The sequence below is a fragment of the Petromyzon marinus genome, chromosome 65 (assembly GCF_048934315.1).
Source record: "Petromyzon marinus isolate PM22_M1 ecotype Great Lakes invasive population chromosome 65, UKy_Petmar_22M1.pri1.0, whole genome shotgun sequence".
Taxonomy (NCBI): domain Eukaryota; kingdom Metazoa; phylum Chordata; class Hyperoartia; order Petromyzontiformes; family Petromyzontidae; genus Petromyzon; species Petromyzon marinus.
In genome coordinates this window covers 6293744-6312537 of record NC_133731.1, presented here as the reverse complement: position 1 = coordinate 6312537, position 18794 = coordinate 6293744, and the positions used below count along the sequence as shown (strand labels likewise).

The 18794-nt window shown below is 52.3% G+C and overlaps 1 protein-coding gene across 8 annotated transcripts in view; it reads right to left on the bottom strand.

Annotated features, from left to right (window-relative positions):
- Window positions 1–18794, bottom strand: part of LOC116956407 (SH3 and multiple ankyrin repeat domains protein 2-like) — a 181867-nt gene that overhangs the window by 136294 nt on the left and 26779 nt on the right. For all 8 annotated transcript variants that reach the window (XM_076054306.1, XM_076054305.1, XM_076054308.1 and 5 more), the window contains exon 2: window positions 4115–4232. The gene's annotated coding sequence lies outside the window, so the exon portion shown is untranslated. The remainder of the gene's footprint in view (window positions 1–4114; window positions 4233–18794) is intronic.

Below are 18794 nucleotides of genomic sequence, written 5' to 3'. Positions count from 1 at the left end.
CCACCCACCCCCTCGTGTACCGTTCCGGCCTTCATAGGTGCTCGCTAACAGCACTTGCCCCAACAGTCTGTTAAGGCTATACGGGGGATCTTTGTCTTTGTGGTGGGGTAGTGCAGCGGTTAGCGCTACGCCGCGCTACGAACCCGGCGACCCGAGTTCGATTCCCGCTCACGGCCAACACCGGTGACCGATTATCGGAACCGGTCCTGGGCCTCCCCCCAGGTCGACTCGGCCTCAAATTAGTTCCCCGGTGCGGCGTGTGAGCATCGCCGCCCGGGTGCTGGCCACCCACCACCCCGTGCCGCTCGCTAACAGCGCTTGCCCCGACGGTCTGTCACAGGCTACACGGAGGGGAATCTTTGTCTCGTGTTTGCGGTCTCGGGTCACGTCCGGCCTGCACGCGCACGAGAGAGAGAGAGAGAGAAGGCCTGCTCCTCCTCCGCCTCCTCCTCCTCCTCCTCCACGGGGCTCTCTCGAGCGGAAGGCCTTCAACCCCCCGGGCAGCAGCGGCGAGGGCGGGGGGAGGGCGGGGAGGTGGGAAATTGCAGAGGCTGCGCCTCTAAGCGCCGCCACGCCACAACCCGCGGACGCAACAACGGGGGGCGAGGCGCTGGCGCTGCCCCCGGCACGCCCCGAGTGGCGGGAGGGGGGGTGGTCGTGGGAGGTGGGCACACCACTTAACCTGATTACGCCTCCTTCATCATCAGTCTCTCATCCGACGCCACTCTTCACTGCCAGCAGCCACCCCCCCAACCCCAACCCCACCTGCACGAACCGCCACCACCACCACCGCCACCACCACCACCACCGCCACCACCACCACCGCCACCGCCACCACCACCACCGCCACCACCACCGCCACCACCGCCACCACCACCGCCACCACCGCCACCACCACCGCCGCCACCGCCACCACCACCGCCACCACCACCACCACCACCGCCACCACCACCGCCACCACCACCGCCACCACCACCGCCACCACCACCGCCACCACCACCGCCACCGCCACCACCACCACCACCGCCGCCGCCACCACCACCACCACCACCGCCGCCACCACCACCACCACCGCCACCACCACCGCCGTCACCACCGCCACCACCACTGCCACCACCACCGCCGTCACCACCGCCGCCACCACCACCGCCACCACCACCGCCGTCACCACCGCCACCACCACCGCCACCACAACCGCCACCACCGCCGTCACCACCGCCACAACCGCCACAACCGCCACCGCCGCCATCGCCACCACCGTCACCACAACCGTCACCACCGCCACCACCGTCACCACCGCCACCACCGTCACCACCGCCACCACCGCCACCCCCCACGCTTGTCACTCGTCCTCCATCAGCCGGCTCAGCTGAGTGGAGCGAGAGATGGGCCGTGTGGGTGGGGTGTGTGGGTGGGGTGTGTGGGTGGGGTGTGTGGGTGGGGTGTGTGGGTGGGGGTGTGTAGGTGGAGTATGTGGGTGGGGGTGTGTGGGTGGGGGTGTGTGGGTGGGGTGTGTGGGTGGGGGTGTGTGGGTGGGGGTGTGTGGGTAGGGTGTGTGGGTGGGGTGTGTGGGTGGGTGGGGGTGTGTGGGTGAGGTGTGTGGGTTGGGGTGTGTGGCTGGGTGGGGGTGTGTGGGTGGGGTGTGTGGGTGGGGGTGTGTGGGTGGGGGTGTGTGGGTGGGGTGTGTGGGTGGGGTGTGTGGGTGGGGGTGTGTGGGTGGGGTGTGTGGGTGGGGTGTGTGGGTGGGGTGTGTGGGTGGGGGTGTGTGGGTGGGGGTGTGTGGGTGGGGGTGTGTGGCTGGGGGTGTGTGGGTTGGCGGGGGTCGTGGCCATTGGTGACGACGGCGAGTTGAACGACGATTCGCTGCGACCTCGGTTGGGCTTCTTTTCCGCGGACACGCCCGTCTCTCTTTCGTCGTCGTTTCGGGCGACGGCCTCCCGCAAACCAGGCGAGAGGTAGCTCGCATCTCGCCACCGACGGGATCGAACCCGGGGGCAGCCTCGAGAGCCCCCGGCTCATCGCGCCTGCGATCAGCACGGTTGGCTACGTACGACGCTAAAGAAGTTCAACGCACACACGGCGGCGGCCCCCGTTCATCCGAAAGTCCACGAGCAGGGCTAACCCCCCCCCCTCCCCCCCCAATCTTCCTCCCCCCCCCCCTCTCCTTCCGCCTATCGCGATGGATCGCCGCGCGTCTCCCAAACGTGCGTCAACGAGCGGGCCGACCTCTCGGCCGCCCGGGGGAAGCGATTGAGAAGGCGAAATGAAACAACAACAACAAAGGGGGAATGAAAAACACTAAACATTCCAAAGGTCCACCAGAGGCCACTTCTGCAGAGCCCTCGAGCCGGGCCGGCCGTTGTGATTCACCGCGTTTGCGTCGCTCGAATAAACTCCCACCGCCGCCGCTTTAGAATCGGCGCGCACGGTGGCTCGCAGATGTTAACTACCTCGCCTGGTGCGCGGGAGGTCGTGGGTTCCATCCCGACCCTGACGACGCCTGCTGCTGTATATTTGGAGTTTGCGTCTCTCTCTCATCATCATCATCACGGTGGCTAAGAGATGTTAACTACCTCGCCTGGTACGCAGGAGGGTCGTGGGTTCCATCCCGACCCTGACGACGCCTGCTGCTGTATATTTGGAGTTTGCGTAACTCTCTCATCATCATCACGGTGGCGAGGAGATGTTAACTACCTCGCCTGGTGTGCAGGAAGTCGTGGATTCGATCCTGAACCCTAACACCTGCTGCATATTCGGAGTTTGCTTCCTCCGGATCCTCCTCCGGTTTTCCCCCCTCCACGTTCAGGATCAACGTCACGCGTTTGAGCGTATTTGGCTGCCACCATGAATGTCCACGTGATGACGATGATGATGATGAGCCCGCTACGTTGCGCTATCATTTGTGACCGGGTTGCTTCTGAAATAAAGAGCTGCGTAGCTCAGTGGGGGCCTTGGCTGGTAACTTAAAAAAATAAACATCTATAAGAGTTTGTTTTTTTTGGGTTAGATCGCGTAAATATGTATGAAGGTTGTGTCGTTAAAACCCGCCACCACCCGACATAGCCAACTAGTAAGGGTTGTCACGGAAACGGAACGTGGGCAATTCGTCACCAGTACAGCTCTAGTGTATAGTGTAGTGTATAGTGTAGTGTATAGTGTAGTGTATAGTGTAGTGTAGTGTGTAGTGTATAGTGTAGTGTATAGTGTAGTGTATAGTGCAGTGTATAAGTGTAGTGTGTAGTGTAGTGTATAATGTAGTGTGTAGTGTATAAGTGTAGTGTATAGTGTAGTGTATAGTGTAGTGTATAGAGTAGTGTATAGTGTAGTGTATAGTGTAGTGTATAGTGCAGTGTATAGTGCAGTGTATAAGTGTAGTGTGTAGTGTAGTGTATAGTAGTGTAGTGTATAGTGTAGTGTATAGTGTAGTGTATAGTGTAGTGTATAGTGTAGTGTATAGTGTAGTGTAGTGTATAGTGTAGTGTATAGTGTAGTGTATAGTGTAGTGTATAGTGTAGTGTATAGTGTAGTGTGTAGTGTATAGTGTAGTGTATAGTGTAGTGTATAGTGTGTAGTGTAGTGTATAGTGTAGTGTGTAGTGTATAGTGTATAGTATAGTGTAGTGTACTAGTACAGCACCACCCGTTGTACGTTGGAGAGCCAAGCCACAACATTCACAATCGGAGTACGACGTTTCGCCAGGATAATTACAACCAGCTTCATCAGGCGACAACCCTTACTAGTTGGCTGTGTCGGGTGGTGCCGGGTTTTAACGACACAACATTTACATATTTACGCGATCCAACCCCAAAAATAAAAACCTCCGTTATGGATGACATTGGTCGCGAAAGCCTCCGACCACGTGTTAAACTAAAAAATATATAGTTTATAGCAGCAGCTTAGTTTGTTGATTTCCCCTCCGCTGTTTGCTCATCGTCACAAGGCTGAGGATGAACCAGAGTCTCTGGAGGCGTGGTGGGGGGGGGGGGTCCGTAGGGGGGGGCTCGGGGGGGGGGCTGTGGGGGGGGGGCGTGGTGGAGGGGGCGTGGTGGGGGGGGCCGTGAAGGGGGGTCTTGGAATGATGAACTCGACGCGAAACGCAGCGAGCGACTCTTACCCACAAGGATTCCGGTGTCGGCTGGGGCAGGGGGTGGCGGTCCACGGTGTTTTAGTTTCCCCGTTGAGCCGGCGGGCGATGCGGGCGATGCGATGCGACGTGAATCCCGCGAATGCCCCTGGCGAACGGACACACGTGATCGCGCGTTAAATAACACGCCGTCGGCATTTCCTGAAGAAGTGCATCATGGTTCCCCATCGCCTCAGGTAAACTGTGACCGACTCGCACCTACATACGGTGCGGAAAAAGCTCAACGTACGTACGTAGACTCACACAGAGACCCACAGACTCGCACAGAGACCCACAGACTCGCACAGAGACCCACAGACTCACACACAGAGACCCACAGACTCCCACAGAGACCCACAGACTCACACAGAGACCCACAGACTCAGAGACCCATAGACTCGCACAGAGACCTATAGACTCGCATAGAGACCCACAGACTCAGAGACCCACAGACTCGCACAGAGACCCACAGACTCAGAGACCCATAGACTCCCACAGAGACCCACAGACTCGCACAGAGACCCACAGACTCGCACAGAGACCCACAGACTCACACACAGAGACCCACAGACTCCCACAGAGACCCACAGACTCACACACAGAGACCCACAGACTCACACAGAGACCCATGGACTCGCATAGAGACCCACAGACTCAGAGACCCACAGACTCGCACAGAGACCCACAGACTCAAACAGTCCATGGTTCTTCTTTCGAACCGTACGTAGCCACGTCGTTTGCGGACATCGCGTACCCCGCCGCCGGCGCGCGCCGACGGTGGACGGCAAATCGATTATCCGCCCGGGGCAATCGACCTCAGCGGCGTCCGGCGGCGCTCGGCGATCGACGGCGAGCGCCCGACCTCCGACCTCCGGAGGGTTTCACTTCGCGGAGAAGCTCCGGGCAAACGTGGGGCCACGCGACGGACGACGCCGGCGGCGCGCTCGGGAGGGGGCGGCTCCCTCTCTCGGACGCTTCGGCGACGGTCAAATGTCTTACTTTGACTCTGCCCTGCCGCTACGGGCCGCTTCGTAAAACCTCGCGGTGGCGAAAGGGTTAAAGGGGCTGCCGGGCCAGAGATGTCGTGCCGATCTCACGGCATTCCCAGCTTCCTCTCAGCGAGCTGACTGCCCGCCAAGAGCCGCACAATGAGAGCCTCTGTGTGGCCGGCCAGGCGGGCGGGCGGGCTAGCGGGCAAGAGAGGGTGAGCGGGCAAGAGAGGGTGAGCGAGCAAGAGAGGGTGAGCGGGCAAGAGAGGGCGAGTGGGCAAGAGAGGGTGAGCGGGCAAGAGAGGGTGAGCGAGCAAGAGAGGGTGAGCGGGCAAGAGAGGGCGAGTGGGCAAGAGAGGGTGAGCGGGCAAGAGAGGGTGAGCGGGCAAGACAGGGTGAGCGGGCAAGAGAGGGCGAGTGGGCAAGAGAGGGCGAGTGGGCAAGAGAGGGTGAGCAGGCAAGAGAGGGTGAGCGGGCAAGAGAGGGCGAGCGGGCAAGAGAGGGTGAGTGGGCAAGAGAGGGCGAGTGGGCAAGAGAGGGCGAGTGGGCAAGAGAGGGCGAGTGGGCAAGAGAGGGCGAGTGGGCAAGAGAGGGTGAGCGGGCAAGAGAGGGCGAGTGGGCAAGAGAGGGTGAGCGGGCAAGACAGGGTGAGTGGGCAAGAGAGGGCGAGTGGGCAAGAGAGGGTGAGCGGGCAAGAGAGGGCGAGTGGGCAAGAGAGGGCGAGTGGGCAAGAGAGGGCGAGTGGGCAAGAGAGGGCGAGTGGGCAAGAGAGGGCGAGTGGGCAAGAGAGGGCGAGTGGGCAAGAGAGGGTGAGCGGGCAAGAGAGGGCGAGTGGGCAAGAGAGGGTGAGCGGGCAAGAGAGGGTGAGTGGGCAAGAGAGGGTGAGCGGGCAAGAGAGGGTGAGTGGGCAAGAGAGGGTGAGCGGGCAAGAGAGGGCGAGCGGGCAAGAGAGGGCGAGCGGGCAAGAGAGGGCGAGCGGGCAAGAGAGGGTGAGTGGGCAAACGAGCGAAGTGGGCATGCGTGTGAGACAGAGGGCGAGAGAACGAGCGAGGGGTAGAGGGAGGGAGGATGAGCGAGGGAGCGAGCGGAGGAGTGAAGGTGCACAAGAGCGAGCGGGCAGGGGAGGAGGATGAGGGTTTGAGCGAGCGGGCGGGCGAGCAGGTAAGATGGCGAGTTGGCAAGCGAGCGGTTTGGGCGAGCGAAAGGGCTAATGGTCCGCACGAGCGGGCGGGCCGGCGGTCGAGAGCTGGCGAGGGGGAGCGAGAGGCTGCAGGGTGCTAGCAAGCAGCAGAGCGTGCTGGCGAGCATGGAAGTATGAGGATGAGGAGGGGGGAAGGGGGGGTCACGGGTGCGAGTGGGCAGAGGGTGATCGCCGCGGGGTGGAGGGGCTAGGTGGACGTTCATTCGAATGATAGGGTGAGCATCGGAGAGCGAGAGCGGAGGGTGAGCGGGCAGATGTGTAAAACTTTAAATCGTTTTTTTTTTTTAACAGGTGAAGTCCACTGGAGCTGTACAGCTCTTTATCAGAAGCGGCCTGGCGATCGGAAATGATAGCTCAACGAGAAGTGGCTTATCATCATCACGTGGAAAGTGATATCAGCCAAATAACTCTGAAATGCGCCATCTCGATTCTAAACGCGGAGGGGAAAAAACCGGAGGACCCGAAGGAAAATCCACGCCACCACGGGGGAAAACACAAACTCCAAATCTACAGCAGCAGCAAGCGTCAGGGTCAGGATCGAACCCACGACCTCCTGCGTACCAGGCGAGGTAGTCAACATCTCCTAGCCAACGAGCACGCGAATAACTTGGGTGATTGAGACGGTAAAAATGCTTCCGGTGGAATTATCTTCTCACTGATCACGGATGTCCGTCGTGTTTAAAGTAAAAAAAAAAAATCTCGTAATTATCTGACACTTCAGATGATTTCACATCATTGCATTCAGTGCGTATACGACGCAAGTCACGAAATTGAAACTTTCGAATCCCAAGGGACGAAATAAAATGCCGAGACTGGGCCGATGTGACGAGCCATGCCGAAAAAAAGAGGTTCTCCAAAAGATGAAACCTCCTCTTTGTGATCGGCGCGGAGCGGAACGCCATTCGCTTTATAAAAAAAACGTTTCTTCCGAAGATCGCAAGGTTGGGAAAATGACATCAGGACGAATGAAGTAAATAACAGTCGCACACACGCCCCGCGCTTTGTTTTATTTACTCGAACAAGATAACAAAAAGGATGAAAAGCGGGAGCCGTTTTGTCAAGCCGCGGGTGATAAATCGGAGGTCGTTTTTAATCAGCTGCAGCGAGAGAGACGGGGGGTTTCATTTTTGCGAAGCCCAGCGGGCAACGGCGAGCCAGACACACACACGTCGTCCGCACTCGCCATCTCCCCAGGAAGCACGGAGCGTCGGGGCCAACGTCGGGGCCAACGTCGGACCAACGTCGGACCAACGTCGGGCCAACGTCGGGCCCCGACTTCAGAAAAAGCTTGGGGCCAAGTTTTTGGCCAAGTTTGCGGCCGCGTTCGGGGCAATTGTGGTCCAAAATGTCGGCCGAGCTTTGGGTCACTGCGAGGTTTCAGGCCCACGAACGAGTGCTCCCACGCGGCGTGTACGACGCCGAAGGGCCGTGAGTGAGGCCTATGGCTCCGCGTGAGAGATACTGCCACCCCCCCCCCTCCCCCACCAGCTGTTTTAAACGGCGGCAGACTGACGTGGGAAGGGACACCGCAACGTGCGGTCGCCCGAGTCGTCCGCCTTTCCAACGAAACATTCCAAAGGTGCCCGGGGGCCACTTCTGCAGAGCCCTCGAGCCGGGCGGCCGTCGTGATTCACCGCGTTTGCGCCGCTCGAATAAACTCGCGGTGCGCACGGTGGCTCGCAGATGTTAACTACCTCGCCTGGTGCGCGGGAGATCTTGGTGTCCATCCCGACCCTGACGACGCCTGCTGCTGCTGTATATTTGGAATTTGCGTCTCTCATCATCATCACGGTGGCTCGCAGATGTTAACTACCTCGCCTGGAGCGCGGGAGGTGGTGGGTTCCATCCCGACCCTGACGCCTGCTGCTGTATATTTGAAATTTGCGTCTCTCATCATCATCACGGTGGCTCGCAGATGTTAACTACCTCGCCTGGAGCGCGGGAGGTGGTGGGTTCCATCCCGACGCTGACGACGCCTGCTGCTGTATATTATAAGTTTGCGTCTCTCTCATCCGCACGGCCGGCTAGGAGATGTTAACCATCTCGCCTGGTACGCAGGAGGTCGTGGGTTCCATCTCGACCCTGACGACGACCTGCTGCTGTATATTTGGAGTTTGCCTTTCTCTCTCTCTCTCTCCCCGTGGCCGCGTAGATTTATTTCTCCACATTTAGAAGCATGGCATTGAGATTGTTCATTTCGATTTTCGTGGTGTTAAAAATGTCCAAACGATGGGGCCACTTTCGTTTGAGCGATCGTTTGTGTATGGCCAGGTCGCGTCTGAAAGATAAGTGAATAACCAGGTGGGGCTTTGCCTGGTAGGATGCTGACGGTTGAGTGTTGTATTTGTATGTGTCTGGGTGATTTGTTTACCTTTGCACTGCTGTCGTGACGTTTGTACGGTTTGTCACTGTAACGTTCTTACCCCGTGGCCCCCCTGACCGGACATCTGTGAGAAAGAGCTTCACAGCTCATCGGATTCCTCCTGCAGTCGAAATACAATGTTCTGATTCTGATGGGACAGATTTCCCCCAGGAAGCATTGCGGTTCTGTCCGAACACCGCGATATGTGCGTGGTGGAGGGGGTCACGGGTTCACGTTGACCTGATTTCAATTTTATTTCAGGGGAGGTGGGTGGGGGGGGGGACTGGGGGAGTGGGGGGGGGTCGGTGGGGGGAGGGGGGGCCGATGGGGGGAGGGATGGTGGGGGGAAGGGGGGGGTTATGGGCACGGGAGTTGAGTTCGCGAGTTCCTATTTGGCCCAACCGACCGCAGTGCCACCACTCCTCCTCCACTGCCCCTGCCCCCCACCCCCCCCACCCCCTCCGGACCCCCCCCCTACACTCCACCCCCCCCCCACACTCCACCCCCCCGAACCGCCCACGGTCCCAGATCGCCCCCCCTCCGGAAGTCGGCTCGGCTGTAGGGTCATGTGCCCGGCACGGCGCGTAAATATCCCCACTGGGAAGACAAAGGCGGCCGGGGCGTGGCGCTGGCTACATCAGCAAACTCCCCCCCCTTCCCCCCCCCCGCCTGCCCTTAATAGGTGCTCACCGACAGCAACTCGCCACCCCCCAGCCAGTACGGCTAAGCGGGAAGCTTCGTCTAAACAGACGTGAGAGACAAAGATCCCCCAGCCCCAACAGACCGCTGGCGCTAGTGCCGTTGGCGAGCGTGGCAGGCGACGGCGCGGGTGGCCGGCACCACGCCCGGCCACCTTTGTCTCCCTCGTGTCGATGTTTACCCGCCGCACCGGTCACGCAATCGAGGCCGAGTCGACCCGGGGGGAGGCCCCCCCGGGTCGACCGGCTCAGACAACCGTCAGCGGTGCCGGTGGGCGTGAGCGGGAATCGAACTCGGGACGCGGGGTCCGTAGCGCGGCGTGGCAACGATGAGAACCCGAATGCCGGAGTGGAGGGCACGTGTCCCCGAACGCAACAACGATGACCGCCTCGGAGCCGCAGAGCCGCGGCGACGTCACCATCGGGCGCTCGTGCCGGGCTAGGTGCACCTCGAGGCACCGCAAGCGGAGTTCCGAGGAGGGGCGGAACTCCCTCCTCCTCCCTCCTCCCTCCTCCTCCTCCCTCCTCCTCCCTCCCCTCCTCCTCCCCCTCCTCCTCCCCCCTCCTCCTCCTCCTCCGTTGAAGGAGCGCAGACCACGGTGGGGGCTCGCGATACGAGTCTCGATGCATCTCTGTGAGTCTCTGTGAGTCTCTGTGAGTCTCTATGTATCTGTGAGTCTCTATGAGTCTCTATGACTCTATATGTATCTGTGAGTCTCTATGAGTCTCTATGAGTCTCTATGTATCTGTGAGTCTCTATGAGTCTCTATGTATCTGTGAGTCTCTATGAGTCTGTGAGTCTCTATGAGTCTCTATGACTCTCTATGTATCTGTGAGTCTCTGTGAGTCTCTGTGAGTCTCTGTGAGTCTCTATGTATCTGTGAGTCTCTGTGAGTCTCTGTGAGTCTCTGTGAGTCTCTATGTATCTGTGAGTCTCTATGAGTCTCTATGAGTCTCTATGAGTCTCTATGTATCTGTGAGTCTCTATGAGTCTCTATGACTCTATATGTATCTGTGAGTCTCTATGAGTCTCTATGAGTCTCTATGAGTCTCTATGTATGTGAGTCTCTATGAGTCTCTATGACTCTATATGTATCTGTGAGTCTCTATGAGTCTCTGTGAGTCTCTGTGAGTCTCTATGTATCTGTGAGTCTCTATGAGTCTCTATGAGTCTCTATGAGTCTCTATGTATCTGTGAGTCTCTATGAGTCTCTATGACTCTATATGTATCTGTGAGTCTCTATGAGTCTCTATGAGTCTCTATGAGTCTCTATGTATGTGAGTCTCTATGAGTCTCTATGACTCTATATGTATCTGTGAGTCTCTATGAGTCTCTGTGAGTCTCTGTGAGTCTCTATGTATCTGTGAGTCTCTATGAGTCTCTATGACTCTATATGTATCTGTGAGTCTCTATGAGTCTCTGTGAGTCTCTGTGAGTCTCTATGTATCTGTGAGTCTCTATGAGTCTCTATGAGTCTCTATGAGTCTCTATGTATCTGTGAGTCTCTATGAGTCTCTATGACTCTATATGTATCTGTGAGTCTCTATGAGTCTCTATGAGTCTCTATGAGTCTCTATGTATGTGAGTCTCTATGAGTCTCTATGACTCTATATGTATCTGTGAGTCTCTATGAGTCTCTGTGAGTCTCTGTGAGTCTCTATGTATCTGTGAGTCTCTATGAGTCTCTATGAGTCTCTATGAGTCTCTATGTATCTGTGAGTCTCTATGAGTCTCTATGACTCTATATGTATCTGTGAGTCTCTATGAGTCTCTATGAGTCTCTATGTATGTGAGTCTCTATGAGTCTCTATGACTCTATATGTATCTGTGAGTCTCTATGAGTCTCTATGAGTCTCTATGACTCTATATGTATCTGTGAGTCTCTATGAGTCTCTATGAGTCTCTATGAGTCTCTATGTATCTGTGAGTCTCTGTGAGTCTCTATGACTCTCTATGTATCTGTGAGTCTCTATGAGTCTCTATGACTCTATGTATCTGTGAGTCTCTATGAGTCTCTATGAGTCTCTATGTATCTGTGAGTCTCTATGACTCTATATGTATCTGTGAGTCTCTATGAGTCTCTATGAGTCTCTATGTATCTGTGAGTCTCTATGAGTCTCTATGACTCTATATGTATCTGTGAGTCTCTATGAGTCTCTATGAGTCTCTATGTATCTGTGAGTCTCTATGAGTCTCTATGTATCTGTGAGTCTCTATGAGTCTGTGAGTCTCTATGAGTCTCTATGACTCTCTATGTATCTGTGAGTCTCTGTGAGTCTCTGTGAGTCTCTGTGAGTCTCTATGTATCTGTGAGTCTCTGTGAGTCTCTGTGAGTCTCTGTGAGTCTCTATGTATCTGTGAGTCTCTATGAGTCTCTATGAGTCTCTATGAGTCTCTATGTATCTGTGAGTCTCTATGAGTCTCTATGACTCTATATGTATCTGTGAGTCTCTATGAGTCTCTATGAGTCTCTATGAGTCTCTATGTATGTGAGTCTCTATGAGTCTCTATGACTCTATATGTATCTGTGAGTCTCTATGAGTCTCTGTGAGTCTCTGTGAGTCTCTATGTATCTGTGAGTCTCTATGAGTCTCTATGAGTCTCTATGAGTCTCTATGTATCTGTGAGTCTCTATGAGTCTCTATGACTCTATATGTATCTGTGAGTCTCTATGAGTCTCTATGAGTCTCTATGAGTCTCTATGTATGTGAGTCTCTATGAGTCTCTATGACTCTATATGTATCTGTGAGTCTCTATGAGTCTCTGTGAGTCTCTGTGAGTCTCTATGTATCTGTGAGTCTCTATGAGTCTCTATGACTCTATATGTATCTGTGAGTCTCTATGAGTCTCTGTGAGTCTCTGTGAGTCTCTATGTATCTGTGAGTCTCTATGAGTCTCTATGAGTCTCTATGAGTCTCTATGTATCTGTGAGTCTCTATGAGTCTCTATGACTCTATATGTATCTGTGAGTCTCTATGAGTCTCTATGAGTCTCTATGAGTCTCTATGTATGTGAGTCTCTATGAGTCTCTATGACTCTATATGTATCTGTGAGTCTCTATGAGTCTCTGTGAGTCTCTGTGAGTCTCTATGTATCTGTGAGTCTCTATGAGTCTCTATGAGTCTCTATGAGTCTCTATGTATCTGTGAGTCTCTATGAGTCTCTATGACTCTATATGTATCTGTGAGTCTCTATGAGTCTCTATGAGTCTCTATGAGTCTCTATGTATGTGAGTCTCTATGAGTCTCTATGACTCTATATGTATCTGTGAGTCTCTATGAGTCTCTATGAGTCTCTATGACTCTATATGTATCTGTGAGTCTCTATGAGTCTCTATGAGTCTCTATGAGTCTCTATGTATCTGTGAGTCTCTGTGAGTCTCTATGACTCTCTATGTATCTGTGAGTCTCTATGAGTCTCTATGACTCTATGTATCTGTGAGTCTCTATGAGTCTCTATGAGTCTCTATGTATCTGTGAGTCTCTATGACTCTATATGTATCTGTGAGTCTCTATGAGTCTCTATGAGTCTCTATGTATCTGTGAGTCTCTATGAGTCTCTATGACTCTATATGTATCTGTGAGTCTCTATGAGTCTCTATGAGTCTCTATGTATCTGTGAGTCTCTATGAGTCTCTATGTATCTGTGAGTCTCTATGAGTCTGTGAGTCTCTATGAGTCTCTATGACTCTCTATGTATCTGTGAGTCTCTGTGAGTCTCTGTGAGTCTCTGTGAGTCTCTATGTATCTGTGAGTCTCTGTGAGTCTCTGTGAGTCTCTGTGAGTCTCTATGTATCTGTGAGTCTCTATGAGTCTCTATGAGTCTCTATGAGTCTCTATGTATCTGTGAGTCTCTATGAGTCTCTATGACTCTATATGTATCTGTGAGTCTCTATGAGTCTCTATGAGTCTCTATGAGTCTCTATGTATGTGAGTCTCTATGAGTCTCTATGACTCTATATGTATCTGTGAGTCTCTATGAGTCTCTATGAGTCTCTATGACTCTATATGTATCTGTGAGTCTCTATGAGTCTCTATGAGTCTCTATGAGTCTCTATGTATCTGTGAGTCTCTGTGAGTCTCTATGACTCTCTATGTATCTGTGAGTCTCTATGAGTCTCTATGACTCTATGTATCTGTGAGTCTCTATGAGTCTCTATGTATCTGTGAGTCTCTATGACTCTATATGTATCTGTGAGTCTCTATGAGTCTCTATGAGTCTCTATGTATCTGTGAGTCTCTATGAGTCTCTATGACTCTATATGTATCTGTGAGTCTCTATGAGTCTCTATGAGTCTCTATGTATCTGTGAGTCTCTATGAGTCTCTATGTATCTGTGAGTCTCTATGAGTCTGTGAGTCTCTATGAGTCTCTATGACTCTCTATGTATCTGTGAGTCTCTGTGAGTCTCTGTGAGTCTCTGTGAGTCTCTATGTATCTGTGAGTCTCTATGAGTCTCTATGAGTCTCTATGAGTCTCTATGTATCTGTGAGTCTCTATGAGTCTCTATGACTCTATATGTATCTGTGAGTCTCTATGAGTCTCTATGAGTCTCTATGTATCTGTGAGTCTCTATGAGTCTCTATGACTCTATATGTATCTGTGAGTCTCTATGAGTCTCTATGAGTCTCTATGACTCTATATGTATCTGTGAGTCTCTATGAGTCTCTATGAGTCTCTATGAGTCTCTATGTATCTGTGAGTCTCTATGAGTCTCTATGAGTCTCTATGTATCTGTGAGTCTCTATGACTCTATATGTATCTGTGAGTCTCTATGAGTCTCTATGAGTCTCTATGTATCTGTGAGTCTCTATGAGTCTCTATGACTCTATATGTATCTGTGAGTCTCTATGAGTCTCTATGTATCTGTGAGTCTCTATGAGTCTCTATGTATCTGTGAGTCTCTATGAGTCTGTGAGTCTCTATGAGTCTCTATGACTCTCTATGTATCTGTGAGTCTCTGTGAGTCTCTGTGAGTCTCTGTGAGTCTCTATGTATCTGTGAGTCTCTGTGAGTCTCTATGACTCTCTATGTATCTGTGAGTCTCTGTGAGTCTCTATGACTCTCTATGTATCTGTGAGTCTCTGTGAGTCTCTATGACTCTCTATGACTCTCTATGTATCTGTGAGTCTCTATGAGTCTCTATGACTCTATGTATCTGTGAGTCTCTATGAGTCTCTATGAGTCTCTATGTATCTGTGAGTCTCTATGAGTCTCTATGACTCTATATGTATCTGTGAGTCTCTATGAGTCTCTATGTATCTGTGAGTCTCTATGAGTCTCTATGACTCTATATGTATCTGTGAGTCTCTATGAGTCTCTATGAGTCTCTATGTATCTGTGAGTCTCTGTGAGTCTCTATGACTCTCTATGTATCTGTGAGTCTCTATGAGTCTCTATGACTCTATGTATCTGTGAGTCTCTATGAGTCTCTATGAGTCTCTATGTATCTGTGAGTCTCTATGAGTCTCTATGACTCTATATGTATCTGTGAGTCTCTATGACTCTCTATGTATCTGTGAGTCTCTGTGAGTCTCTATGACTCTCTATGACTCTCTATGTATCTGTGAGTCTCTATGAGTCTCTATGACTCTATGTATCTGTGAGTCTCTATGAGTCTCTATGAGTCTCTATGTATCTGTGAGTCTCTATGAGTCTCTATGACTCTATATGTATCTGTGAGTCTCTATGAGTCTCTATGTATCTGTGAGTCTCTATGAGTCTCTATGACTCTATATGTATCTGTGAGTCTCTATGAGTCTCTATGAGTCTCTATGTATCTGTGAGTCTCTATGAGTCTCTATGACTCTATGTATCTGTGAGTCTCTATGAGTCTGTGAGTCTCTATGAGTCTCTATGACTCTCTATGTATCTGTGAGTCTCTGAGTCTCTGTGAGTCTCTATGTATCTGTGAGTCTCTGTGAGTCTCTATGACTCTCTATGTATCTGTGAGTCTCTGTGAGTCTCTATGACTCTCTATGACTCTCTATGTATCTGTGAGTCTCTGTGAGTCTCTATGACTCTCTATGACTCTCTATGTATCTGTGAGTCTCTATGAGTCTCTATGACTCTATGTATCTGTGAGTCTCTATGAGTCTCTATGAGTCTCTATGTATCTGTGAGTCTCTATGAGTCTCTATGACTCTATATGTATCTGTGAGTCTCTATGAGTCTCTATGAGTCTCTATGTATCTGTGAGTCTCTATGAGTCTCTATGACTCTATATGTATCTGTGAGTCTCTATGAGTCTCTATGTATCTGTGAGTCTCTATGAGTCTCTATGACTCTATGTATCTGTGAGTCTCTATGAGTCTGTGAGTCTCTATGAGTCTCTATGACTCTCTATGTATCTGTGAGTCTCTATGAGTCTCTATGTATCTGTGAGTCTCTATGAGTCTCTATGACTCTATATGTATCTGTGAGTCTCTATGAGTCTCTATGTATCTGTGAGTCTCTATGAGTCTCTATGACTCTATGTATCTGTGAGTCTCTATGAGTCTGTGAGTCTCTATGAGTCTCTATGAGTCTCTATGTATCTGTGAGTCTCTATGAGTCTCTATGAGTCTCTATGTATCTGTGAGTCTCTATGAGTCTCTATGAGCCTCTATGAGTCTATGTATCTGTGAGTCTCTATGCATCTCTATGAGTCTCTATGCATCTATAGGGAACTCTATGTATCTGTGAGTCTCTATGCATCTCTATGAGTCTGTATGTAGCTGTGAGTCTCTGTGTATCTCTATGAATCTGTGTATCTCCACGAGTCTGTGTATCTCTGTGAGTCTCTGTGTATCTTTGTGAGTCTCTGTGTATCTCCATGAGTCTCTGTGCATCTCCACGAGTCTCTGTGCATCTCCATGAGTCTCTGTGTATCTCCACGAGTCTCTGTGTATCTCCACGAGTCTCTGTGCATCTCCACGAGTCTCTGTGTATCTCCATGAGTCTCTGTGTATCTCTGTCTTCACAGGTTCACCGTGCGGTTCGAAGCGTGTACGTGTGGGCGTACGTGTGGGCACGGTGCAGTAGGGGGGTATCTCCATGAGTCTCTGTGTATCTCCACGAGTCTCTGTGTATCTCTCTGTCTTCACAGGTTCACCGTGCGGTTCGAAGCGTGTACGTGTGGGCGTACGTGTGGGCATGGTGCAGCAGGGCGGAGCGTCTACGTAGCGGTTGTCAGCGTGCTGCGCTACGAACCCATCGACCCGTTCGGCCCACGCCGAGTGACGATCATTCGAACCGGTCCTGGGCCTCCCCCTAGGTCGACTCAGCCTCAAATTAGTACCTGGTGCGATGACGTAACAACATCGCCACTGGGGAGACGAAGGCGGCACGGGCGTGGTGCTGGCCACCCACACCCCCACCACGTGCGCCGCGCCGACCTTCACACACCACAGGTGGTGCTGGTGCTGCTGCTCGCCGAGAGAGCACTTGCCCCAGCGGTCCGTGTGGGCTATACGATGACGAGTGAGGGATCTTTGCCTCTGTGTGTAAATATAGATGGCCCAAGTTCCTCCCGTGTCCTTCACAATTGATTTCCTGCACGAGTTGGTGAGTCTCACAGCGACGAGTCCCACGGGGATCCCCCCTCCCCGGCCCCCCCTGGGCCCCACGCCAGACAATCCACGGCCGTGCGCCCAGTGCCGGACTAACTGTGCGTTATACAGGGGCCCTGAACAAAGAAAAACACGTAAATTAAAACCAATTTTTTTTTTACTTGCACGGTGAAGTAATTGCATTTTTTTCATTTGCTATAGAGGCCCAGACAATACGACAAATCGCTAAGCTTAAACACCCGGTCGTTCATAAAAGTTGAAGGCGGTATAGTACTATAGTAATAGAGCAAGTGCAGAATCACTGAACCGGAATTGATAGCTTGAAAGCATTTAGAGCAGGGCCCTTGAAAGTGCGGGGCCCGTAGCTTCTCGCTGAGAGAGCGGGGCCAGTAGCTACATATGTAGTAGCTACTACATATGTAGTAGCTACTACATATGTAGCTACTACATACTTAAGTAGTAACTATGTACTAGCTACATATGTAGTAGCTATGTAGTAGCTACTACATATGTAGTAGTAGCTACTACATATGTAGTAGCTACTACTACATACATGAGCTACTACATAGCTACTACATATGTAGTAGCTACTACACGTGTAGTAGTAGCTACTACATATGTGTAGTAGCTACTACATATGTACTACTACACTACATATGTACTACTACACATGTGTAGTAGCTACTATGTAGTAGCTACTACACATGTGTAGTAGTACATATGTAACTACTACATACATAAGTAGTAACTATGTACTAGCTACATATGTAGTAGCTATGTAGTAGCTACTACATATGATGTAGTAGCTACTACATCATATGTAGTAGCTACTTTTGCGACTAGGATCATCCGGCACTGCGCGCGGCCAAGGCTTCCCGCTTGCCTCCTTCACAGACGGCACCGGCACCCTGAACGGCCGCTAACCGGCGGCCAACGCCACCACTGGGCGACGTCGCTCTTTCTTTCATCAGCGACCTGAGCGACTGCTCAATGGAGTGGGCTCCGTCGCCGCGTGGACATTTCTAGCGGGCAAACAACTCCGAACGCGTGACGTTGTTGATTCTCAATGTGGAGTGGGGGGGGGGAGAAAAAAAGTTCGGGGGGGACCCGGAGAAAAATCCACGCGGCCACGGGGAGAGACAGAGAGAGAGAGAGACACGCAAACTCCAAATATACAGCAGCAGCAGCAGCAGGCTTCGTCAGGGTCGGGGTCGAACCCACGACCTCCTCCATACCAGGCGAGGTAGTTAACATCTTGTCACAGGGAGAAACGGACAGAGAGAGACACGCAGACTCCAAATATACAGCAGCAGGCTTCGTCAGGGTCGAACCCACGACCTCCTGCATACCAGGTGAGGTAGTTAACATCTTCTAGCCCCCGTGGCCCCCTTTGTTAGTTCAAGCCAACACTATTCACTCTCACAGAGACCGGTTAAGCTTAAGTCACCTTGGAGAAATCCGCTCGTTCAAGTGACCTACATTCACCGTCATGAAAATGTTTCACGACAGTCACTCCCCCATGCCCCCAGCCTCCCCCACCCCCACGTGTGTGGGTTCCCCCCCCCCCCCCCCACCGGTTTTCTCAAAAAGAGCCAAAAAAAACATCCTCGGAAAGAACTGTCGGCCAAACATTCACTGAAATCTGGGCCCTCCCGACAACGTGTCTTGACAAGCAGCGAGGCTTCCGTGGGTAAATTATCGAAGGCGACAACGACGACGATGAACAATTATCCTGCAATTATAATACGGCGTGGCAATTCACCCACACCACTTACAATTCCGAGTACCGTGACACTTCGCTGGTGATTACAACAACCAGCTTCGTTTGTGAGGACGTTTGTAAGTGCGGACGTTCGTAATTGTGGACGTTC